The sequence below is a fragment of the Quercus suber genome, unplaced genomic scaffold, assembly GCF_002906115.3.
Source record: "Quercus suber isolate HL8 unplaced genomic scaffold, Cork oak 2.0 scaffold_18, whole genome shotgun sequence".
In the NCBI taxonomy this organism is placed as follows: Eukaryota; Viridiplantae; Streptophyta; class Magnoliopsida; order Fagales; family Fagaceae; genus Quercus; species Quercus suber.
In genome coordinates, this window is record NW_027069483.1 from 1,059,782 (window position 1) to 1,071,936 (window position 12,155).

Sequence of the window (12,155 nt, forward strand, 5' to 3'; positions counted from 1 at the left end):
ATGGCCACAGAGCAAAGAGAGATTAGATCTGAAAAATCCTAACATCTCCCTACCTTATTCCATTGAATATCATTGAAATTAGATTTCATCCATCACCTCTATTATATCTACAGTGTTCTGGATTGCTAGAAATCACAAAGAACTATTGAAATATTCAAGAGGCCTTGAAGTATTTTAATGATCGGACTTGTGATTGACGTCGCTACTTGCATTTAATTTGGAGATTGTGAAGGGAAACAAGTAGTGCAATTTGTTGCTAGTTGGAACTTGAATACATATACATTGCATAATTGAAGATTTTGTAAGTCATTATGTACGACAACTATCTTTATCGTGGACTCCATTTATTGGGCTAAGCCTTAGAGATATTTTCTCCTTAATGGGTTTTTCTCTATAATCACATCTAGTTTTTGTGCGTGTGTTAAGTTGTATTTATTGTTATTTTCCATTGTGTTTATAAATGATGCTTGCAATTTGAATTGGATTAATCAGTCACTTGGTTGACTAAAATTGGTTAAAATCTGTAGCATCCCGTGCTAGAGTCTAAATTGAACTTTCAGATCCTTCTTAAAAGAGTAAACCTATCCATCCAATGAGAAAAAAGTGTGTTGACATCAACTTCCACAAATTTAGTTTATATAGGAAGCTTGGCTTTTCTGCTCAAGTGTCACAACAAGAAAGTTCCAGAAATTGGTTAGTATTGGAATAATGTCAATGAGTATACTTTAGAGGTTAGATACATGGCATTAAGCTTAAATTAAGTATCTAAGTCTACTTATGTATTTAGAGTTTAGATGTAAGCCAATGAGTAGCTACTAAATTATGTATCTGCAAAAATATAAAATGAATGTTGCATAGAAGCGACATAGTGATAGATATACAGCAATAAGCTCATTGATAAATTAAAATATCCTTTAGCGATATATACAAGATTCCAAACTTTAGTGTGTCATTCTAATTTGTTTTTGTTTAAGGGGGAGATTGAGACAAATACAGTATATAAAAAAAGATGCGGTGTAAAAGGTGTACGAAAATCCAAAAAGAGAAAGAGAACCATAATTAGAGAATAATTTGAGAGAGTCATTGAAATTGAAGAAGATTTGTAGGGTAGGCCACAGCACTAACTTCAATGTAAAATATGGGGTTGCGGAAGTGGAGGGAAAGAGGGAGGGACAACTATTGTTTTCTCTCTCTTGCACGCGCAGTGGCTACAATAATCATGAATCAGGGTTTTCATGGAGCATGAAGATTAGTGTGTAGACTTTTACGTGCTCTGAAAAGCTACCTGTCGGTGCACGGGCTTTAATCCAATTGCCATCCACCAATCTCTCTATTAGAATATGCAGTGCTAGAGTTTAGTCTGTTTAGAACTCTCCCGAGTGGAATATCAACTTTTTCGGCTTGTATATTTCACTTTGAGCAATATTAGAGAAATGAAAAAATTTCGTAATTTTGAAAAAAGGGTTGTGATTGCTACCACTTCTATCCGATATTCCAATCTCAACATCTCATATCTATCTCAATAGTTGTAAGGGTGGCAAATGAACGGGTTGGGTCATAAATAGATTGGGTATGTAATTACCCATTTATTCATATATGATCCGTTTATATATAAATTAATTATAAATTTTCAACTTAACCTATTTAATTAGTAACCCATCCATTTAACCCATTATAAAATTCATATATAGCAATTCAACTAGAAATTCTCTGAAAAATTTTCACAGCCATACTACGCAAATCATTTGAGGGTTTTTTATTTTTTTTTGGGCAAAACTAATTCACCTTTCCCTCAAAACAAAAGAACACTAAAACAAAAGAACACTAAAACTAACTTGCAGATTTTCTTTTCTCCCAACTTTTCTTGGCAACCAAACAGAAGATAAGTAAAAAAAAATATTAATTAAATCATGAGAATTGAGGTATCATTCTCAAGATCCACCTTGACCTAAAATGTGCAAAATTGCAAATCACATAGATTTTTCAATCCAAAACAAACTTGAAATCTCTCTCACTCTCTCACGGAAATGAAAATTCTGATGCTCTGTCCTCAACTTGCTCAGTTGCTTCCTCAGCTAACTTAGTAGCAGGAGCAACCGAAACGACTTCGTTTTCATTGAACTCGGAATTTACTTTTACATTTCCGTCACTGAAATTCAAAATTCCATCGGAAACTTGCTCAACAAAAGAAATCTTTGATTTCGAAATAGCTTCAGAGCCTTCATTTCCTTCAATCTCTTCCATAATTTCATTTAGTTTTCCATTTTTGCTCTTTAACTTGGAGCTTCTCTCCACGAAAACTCCAGCATCGAATTCAGAATTCGATTCCACACACGACAACTCAGACACCTCTGCTTCACTGACTTTACCTTCATTTTCCTTCTTTCTGTAATACGATCTGGTAACTCTATGAACCGGTGCAGAGAAACTAGAATTCTTACAAGGAAGGGTTAAATTCAGAGACAAACTTTAGATAGAGGAAGAGGGAAAGGTGTTTAGATTTTGTCTAGTTTGGTAGCTAAGGAAATGCCTAGAGAATGGAGGAGAAAATTTTTACATTAGATAGAGGAAGAGGCAGTTGTGATGTTTTATTGTTTGTTAGGGTTTTTGGCTTTTTGTTTTTTAAGAATTAAACTTTAAATTTTAAATGGGTAATTGGGTACCCAGTGATTTAACCATCAAAACCCATTTAATTGAATTATCCATTTGGGTCTTATATATCCATTTAACCTAAATATTTAATTAGGTTGGATCAAGACTTATCCAAATTAAGTGGGTTTTGGGTGGGTTAATGGGTTTGGATAAAAATTGCCACCCCTACATGCAACCAAAATCTCACTATTCATGGTTTATCAACTAGTGTTTATTTGAAATCAAATGACATAAATTTTATTAGTCTGGAAACTATCAATTATATATGTATAACATCCATGGGTTATATAAACATTAACTTTTGACACACACTACCCTTGTGTCTACACATAAACATTAGCTTACATATAAGCAAGCTTTTGATCGAACTTCTCAGTCCGTGCCAACCTTTTTTTTTTAAGTTTCACAACAAGCCATCCAATCCATTTGAAAGAGATGATTTTTTTTTTCTTTTCCCCTCCAAACATGATACATACTCCTTTCAAGTAAGCTGCAACTCGGATTCAGTGCTTTTTTTTTCTTCTTCTTTCTGTGGATTGTCAACACCAAGGTAGATATACAAGAAATCATTAATTAATCTGAATACAAGCTACTGTCATGTAACGTGGTGAGGACCAACACCAACTCAATACTCAAAGATCACATACATGGTGCCGACGCATCCAATATGGTCCAACAAGGGGTAAGCATATTGCCAAAAGGATTTGAGAAACTGACTAGTTTGGAGGTCACTTATGGAGAGCATGGAAACGATAAAAGGTAGAGCAAGAGTAGTGTTTTTTTGCCCCGTATCCTTCAGCTTCAAAAGCAAAGGTCTGAGCTCTTTCTGCCATAGAAATGGTGGTGGAATGCCGCATGAATATGGGCATGCTGCCTAAAGTTTACCCAAAAAGAGAAAAGGAATCTAGCCCACTGGCACCAATTAAAAGAACCTTACATATCCACCAGTTTAATGTTGATTACCTATAAATGACATCTAAAGTAAGCAAAATGTTTCCTCAGGCTTGAAGAAATTGACTGCTTAGGAGAAAAAAGCACAAACCAAAAAAGAGACCAAGAGAGAGACAAAAATAAAAATAAAAGAGTACAACTTCTCTGCACAGGGACAGTACACAGAGCTTTTCTTTATTAAAAGAAAAATATAGGGGTCCTCTTACCCAAGCATAACCGTAGCAACTAGCAACTAGCAACTCTACTATCAGCTGGCAAACAAATGCAAGAGGCCGCAGTCTGTGATATTAGGTGTGTTGAACCTATTATATATTGAGTGACTGGTTTAGACCCAAAGGTTTATTATGCATGGAGTAAATTACCGATTGAATCAATGATGTGAACCAAATTTTAGTGATTTAATCAACGAAACAACAAGTCGCAAATCTGTCAAGTAGCAATAACTACCAATAAACAGATAACACAATGAGAACATCTTCAAAGCAAAACTATTACATAGGCTCTTATTTTGGTCTTCTATGTTTAATTCATTTCCATATTGACTCTTAATGGTTAATTGTAACATAAATTATAGTATTATAAAGATATAGTCGTTAAGGGCATTTTGTTGTGGATATAAGTTGTCAAACCAAATCATGTTAATTCTCTTGGTATATTTTCGGCTCTTAAAGTTTGGAATTATTTTCATTTTGGTTTTATGTTTCAAGGTTTTTTATGTTTCAAATTTTTTATTTTGATTGTTATGATTCCGTTTTCATATTAACCTTGCTATCCATTTCCTTCAATAATACGGTGACATTTCATAATAAGCACTACTTTTATCAAAAACTTAATAGTGATATTACTAATAAAAGTAGATAGTAAAGCTAATGGTGTGTCGTCGCAGACAACATAAAATAAAACCTATACTCTTAAAAATATATGTAGTGGTGTGAGTAAGGATCGTTCCCATGAAGAGTATCTAGACTAGTTTTTTGCTACATGAACAAGGATGAAGGGGGGGGGGGTTTGAGTATAACGAAAACAATTTTAAGAAAAACAACTAATGAACAATTCAAATTAAAATATTGAAATCAATCAAAAGAACAAACTTTGGTCTAAGTCAACATCCACCATCGGAATTTTACAACTGATCATTGATGCAAGTATATATCTATTCACACTTTGAATATTCACCGTTGGAATTATTTTCTTATCTTTCCTTAGTCACAATTAATTAGAAAACAAGCGATCTAATAAACTCTAATTACTAAACAACCCAAGACAAGCGCTAAAAGTTTAATCTAGTAGCAGTCTTAAGAATTAGAGAGATCGATGAAATTAAACAACACAAGCACAAGCGGTTGTATTTAATTTAATTGAGCATTCTTCCTAAGATCTAATAGTTTCTGACGCAACAAATCATTAAATCTTGGTTGCTTTACAAATTAGAGAGATCAAATAATTACGAATTTGCTATATAACCTAGCAGTAGATTGCAACGAATAATAAACTAGAAGGTCTCTTAGTAATTAAACGAAACAATCATGAAAATAGGCACAGAAGAACATCCGATATTCAAAGCATAAATTGAATAATAAAAACAAATTAGATCTCACAGTTTTATTTATTATGAGGCTTCAGTTTCCTTCGACCAAGTATAAAAGTTTAGCCAAGCAGGGCCATGATGAAAACTCAAAGGAGAAGTTAAGAAGAGGAGAGAGAGAGGTGTGTGTCTAATCTGATTTCTCCCCTCTTTTACACGTTAATTTCTCCTTTCTCAAGCTTACAAAATCTCTTTAAAATATTCTAAATAATAATATCCAAATCTGACTAATTAAGGAAAATATTAAAAATAAAACATAGTCCTAATATAACTAGGAAAGTAGTGTTTTTCAGCTGGAATTTTCATGCATCAGATCTGGAAGCTTCTAAAAATAAATCGCATCAAGTATTAGAATTTCAGGCAAAGGAACATTCCAGAACGTCAGCAGTGCAGGTGCAACGACTTCATACCCGATTTCGACCTTGATGCAACTAGTGTCTCTCAAAACTCAAAACATGAAAGTTGTAGAGATTTTTCTTGGTGTTCCATAGCATCTTGAATCATCTCAATCAGAGCTCTAATGAAAGAGTTATGCCCAGATTATGAAGCAATATCAAAATTGTCCAAAATCGCACAATTAGCTACGTTTTGCACTTAATGCCTCCATTTGCAACATAAATCAAAATATAAGAATAATGAGTACATTTAGACACCAAATAAGTATAAAAGACTAAATATTAAGGGAGAAAAATATGACATTTTGCATTATCATCAGCTAATATGAAAATGGGATCAAACATGAAAGGCCAAGATTTTTTAAAATTTACTATAAAAAAAAAAAAAAAAAGATTTTTGAAACGTAAATGGCCAAAAACAATTGAAAACTTTAAGATTAAAGTGAATTTTAGTCTTTATTTGTCTTCTTTTTGATTTAACACACTCTATTTCTCAATAATAAACATGACTTTAATTTGATTTTACTTGGAGTTGTACCAATGATTCTTTAACATATGAAATGGTGCGGAAAAAAGAACTCTCAAAACGATTAGGACTAAGCATAATGCTGTAATAAACTTAGAATCATGGCTCAAAAAGATTCTATAAGTAATTGGATTTTCAACGTTTATAATTCAAATACTTAAAGTACGTTTGGTAGACTGTAATATATACTGTAATGTAATAGTTATTTCTATGATTTAGCTATTCTGTAGTTTGGTTATATTTTTATTATAGGGAATATTCATTCCTTATAAATAGTCATTCTTTAAAATGAGGAATAACTATTCATATCTAAAGGGTTGTAATAGCTATTCCTTAAAAGGTATATTAATTTCTAAAATTAATATATATATATATATATCCGAATAAACAAACATTTTATATGCACATAACAATTATGAAAATAAAAAATCATAAAAAAATAACTAATCTCTCTTTCAAATAAATAAATATATATATATATATATATATTAGGAAATATAATTATATGAGCAAGATATTTTCTAAAATATATCTTAAATTTGATTTAAAATACTTTCATTCTATTGTCTTCAAGATTCTATTATTCTGTTGTTACCAAACATATGAATAGTAATAAGTATTACGTTACATCATTTTTTATTTCTTGTAATACCTATTCTTATTTCTATATAATTATTATTACAATCTACCAAACGTACCATTAGATAAAAACAGCTACGTTTGTTCCAACATGAAGGCTTTTTGCTTAAGAAAGAGAAGTAGACAACCGTTTCAGTTGATGATTTGAAAGTGAAAACTACATGGAAGGGGCCTTGTTTCAAAGCCCATCAGTCCCTGGTTTGAAATGCACTATATTTTGATGATTTTGGTCTTTTTATAAACTGCAATGTGAAAAAATCAAAGAATTTTAAAGGAGCTCTCAGCAGCCTCAAATGCTAATGTCGGGCTCTGTAGACTGCAATATATATTGGATAATTGCATATTTTTGGGCCTAACATGTTGTGTAAGTCACTTTTGGGCTTAAACTATGTCTTACAAAGACACTGTCAAGTTCCCACACAATTCATCGCATGCAAAGCCCAAACATAATATATTTAACTGCTTTTTTTTTTTTTTTTTAATATTGTTTTTGTCTTCTTTCAAATATAAATAATAAAATATATAAATAAAACACTAAAAAAATTTAAATAATACATAAAATCTTAAGTTTGCATAATCCAATGTTTACTAAACTAAAGCCTTCAGGCCTTGAACTCGTTAAATAATTTATAAGTGTTTGTAAGATGAAAATAACTAGGAAACAAAATGGAAAAAATATATATATTAAGAAATTAAAGCATTAGTCATTTTTACATGAGATAGAAAGCCAAAGCAAGCACCAAAAAATAAAAATAAAAAATAAAAAATCCTATTGAACAAAAAGAAGTTAAGACATGTGACCCATGGGTTGACAGAGCCCAAGACATAATTTTAGCAAGTTGGATTTTGATCAATAATAACTCGCCTTGATCCAATTTTACCCTGTCCAGTTCAGAGAGAGAGAGAGATAGAGAGAAGTTGCCCCACAATTTTTTCTTTAAAAAAAAAAAAAAATGTAAGATACAAAAACTGCTGTCGAAGTTTGGGCTAATATGTATTAACTATTAAGTGATGTTAATACTTGAGGAGTAAATTGAATACTTTTGAAAAGTTTTAATGGTACCTAGTATTAGCCTAAACTTCTAGGACAGTTTTTGTATTTTAGCAAAAAATAAAATTACAATTTACAACAGTGAATTAGCAGATTCAAGATGGCATTTCACGACAAAATCACATATTGAATGTGTGATTTCATCGAACATTGAAACCAATTCAACTGGAAATTTCATACGCATNAAATAAAATTACAATTTACAACAGTGTATTAGCAGATTCAAGATGGCATTTCACGACAAAATCACATATTGAATGTGTGATTTCATCGAACATTGAAACCAATTCAACTGGAAATTTCATACGCCTTAGTAGATTGCATCTTCAAGTCATTATGCCAATATGAACTCATAAGTCATAAGTAATAGCTGAAGATGATGACATTACAGAATAATGTCTTTTTAGTTTTTCTTTCAAAAAGCTGACATTTTTTTAAGATTACAATTAAAAAAAAAATTTAAAAAGTTACTTTTTACCCAAGGAAAATTCTTTCAAAAAGCTGACATTTTTTAAAGATTTGTCTGTACTGAAAGAATTTTCCTTGGGTAAAAAGTAACTTTTTTTTTTTTTTTTATTGTTCGGTAAATGCTGAATATGATTGATGGAAGGATACTAAGGTATCAAAAAAAATTATTATTATTTGCTGTAAAAATACAAGTCATATTAAGTTGACCTGGCTTTCAAAAAAAAAAAAAATTGACCCGACACTAGTTTATGATTTAAATCCAATATAACCAGAACTCAATCGGATCAAATCCAAATTCCGTCGACCCCACTGTCAGTGTCTGGTCACTTAGAAGTTACAACTTCCAATTCCCTGCCAATCACACGTAGCTGTAATATTTTGAAGATGAAATTTCGAATGTGTTACATTTATTTTCTTTAAATTGCTGGTAGTTTTATAATGTGACTTTTGAAATGACATGTTTGTCATGATTATTCCTCAATCCGCGGCTATTAAGTAGCATGGAGTTGGTGTAACTAAGCCTAGCATAACTCTGGGGAAGAACAGAGAACATTGATGCATTCACTATAATAAACATATACATTATGAACATACATGATCAAATAATAATAAGAAAATATTGGTCTAATATGACGTGCCTTAATTAAAAAATTAAAAAAAAGACCCGTACTTTTCTGGGATCTCTTTTGTCTCTTGTGCTACTTCCATTAACAAGACAAACTAACCCACTAATTTATGTCGGCCTTTCTGCTGGTTTAAAGTTTGGTTAGCACGATTCACCAAAATTCACTTGGGATTTGAACTTGTTAGTCCATTCCCTAAAGTTGGTGCTCATGTTAGAATAAAGATTTAAATCAGGGTGAGGAGTGGGTGGATCCAATGTAATTTTTTGGTTTTCCATGGATTGTTTGGGCCGCACACTCCGACTAATTTTTGGTCGCTATGGGAGCTTGCCGCTGGTCATAAGGTGTTGTAGTTGCTAGGACTCAAACTAGAGAGCAAATCTAGTCAAACTTTAGAGCCTTATCCAGTGATAAATGATGGATCCAATGTTGCTGATGTGCATTGGACCTATTGAGATGTTAATATTTGAATTATGTGACAAGTGTTTAACATATGTTCACATTCTAATGGGTGGTTCACTGAGTTTGGATCTAAACTGTTTCCTTTAAAATAGAGATAAAAATAGTATTTTATCTTTATATATATTAGGATAAGAAATATTTTAAAATTCAACATTGGACTAACACAAGAAAATAAAATTAACATTTATTCAAAAATACAAAAAAAAAAAATTACACACAATATGTAGGGTCCTAGGTTTGAGCACTATAGGTAATGGATAAGTGAATTCAAGCCCAACAGGCCCACTACAATAAATTTGTAGATAGTGAGTAGAGGAATTGGATTTTGATGAGTGTAACAGGGGATGAAGATGATTTAGAGGAAGAATAAGTAAAACGAATATGAACTTAGGCAAGTGATTCAGTCCTCGGCACTAGTCCAAGGAGTTTTTACTTATTATTTCTTGAGTGACAGTGACAATGGTTACAAAGTTAGCTCAGATTGCTACAGTATTTTCTCTGGTAAAAATTCCGATCTTCTTTTCTCAGAGCTCCTTCCCCCTTATATACTACTTTCCTCCTTCATCTCCACCATACACGTGCATGTCAGATCTGCTGTTATTGATCTTTGTCCCATCAACCTTCCTCCCAAAGCTCTTAGGTAGTAACTGTGAGTCTAAAAAGTCACTGTTTAGATATCACTTCCACATTTAATGTGGCCAGAGTGTTAATGGTGGAGCATTTAATGTGGAGGCTGCAGCTTTTCCTGGAATTGCTCTACCGCCATGCTCTAACGTGCTTACTTGCTATATTTGTCTTTTTTCCTGGAGTACTTTGGAAGATTATTTTTGTCAGTAAGTTTCTTCACGTCAACCTCGGCCTTGGTTAGCTTTTGTCCTCGGCACAATTTCCTGGGTTGCCATGATCACTATTGTTTTCTTCATATGCGACTATGGGTTTCGTCATGGGTTTCAAACCCAGTATAGAAGGTGGATGCATATCATTGGGCCTTATGACCCCACACAATAATTGTACCATACATTTTTTTTTTAATAGTAATACTCATAGGTTAAAAATGGTCTTTACACAATTTTTTTGTTATTGATAAACTTCAAATTTTATTCAAACGGAAAGTGCAGAGAGACAATCTCCCAAATAGGCATAGTGGACAACTCTAGGGAGATTATCCTTATTCAAACAAAAAAACTCACTAGTAGCAAGAGATAATTTTGCAGTAACATCTTCAATGGACAGGGACAGGGGGTCAAAACATCTCTTTGCATCTCCTTCAATAATGATATGTGAATGGTCGTTACACAATAGAAATAGAAATTAAAAGAGTAGGTAGAAATACAACCTCTCAATAAAACAACTGGTAGACAATTGATTTTTGGTCCCCACTGTTGGCACAATTAAAAAATATTTAACGATTTAGTGAAATCCATATGTCCGCAACCCATATTTCATAGGTTGTTATTAATTGCTTAATAGAAAAGGGTTTTTGTTTTTGTTTTAACAGGAGGCAGACATTCATCCTACAGGTTCCGCTACTTTAATATTAGAAAAATTTTGAACTAGATTTCAATTTTGGAAGGCCAAGTATGAATTTTTTTTTTTTAAACCAAAACCTCATACTTTATTTATTACTAATGCAATAAAAATATTTTCAAAAATTTCTCAAAAAAAAAAAAAAATTTCAAAATTTCATGGGCCACACCCTGGCCTTTGGGCTTATATGCTCTAAAATCTGCTTAGCACTACCTTTATAGGCTAACCTCTCTCTTTCTTTTTTTGAGAAAGCTTTATAGGCTAACTTGGAATCACAATTTCTTAACTTTATATCCTTATCAACTATTTCTCTCAACAGTCAATCTACCTAAAAAAAAAAAAAAAAAACTATTTCCTTCAATAATTAAGTGGTATGTCTGGCTCTTTAGTCTTTAATTGATCTCATAAGGAAATCCATGATTTAAAAATAAACTCCATCACTCCAAGGATTGAATATCTCCAGCTTAGGTTAAAGAGAAAGTTACCCTTTTTTTTGAGAAGCAAGAGAAAGTTACCCAATTCTGTTTAACCAGTAGAAAAAATACTAAAAATTTCCTATGTACAACTATTGCGACACATGAGGAAACGTTTAAACTGAAGTCGGAACCACAGACAGAACCGAAGTTGAGCTCAGGAACCGGAGTAATTATGCGACTCACAGAACCGGTCAAAGACTTGAGTCTTTTAATATAATTTACAAAGGGACGCATCAATTATTGTTTTTAAGAAACTGAACAAAGAAAGAATAAAATCAGCTTTTTGTGAAGTGCCCAAGGCCAAGTGCAAGCAAAACACATGCATTGTAGGGAAAAGTAATTCAAACAAAAAAAAGTGAACAACTCTCTTACCTACTAGTTACTGTAACTACCATGTCATAAGGTGTGCATCACGTTAAAGGTGAAGTTACATACGCAAGAGAGAGGAACCAAACAAATCCCCCAAAAGAAAAAGAGAAAAATATAAAGTACAATTAACATTCACTTGGGCTAATATGTCCAAATTTTTTAAAAATTGATCAATTTGGTTTTTAATCTCGTTTAGAGGGTTTAGTGACCAGGTTAATCTTTGAATTCCTTATCTAATCACAGTGTTAAGTTGTGCATCACATTGTACGCGTAATCATTGAAAACCGTGACCGTGACCCCTATATATAATTGGGCAATATGTCCTAGAAGTAGCGTAGAAGCAACCGAGAAAGAGCACGTTGTAGTCTCTTTCTGGGATTATTCCTTTCGCTGCAGTGCTTCGCAGACCACATACCCAATCATATCATATC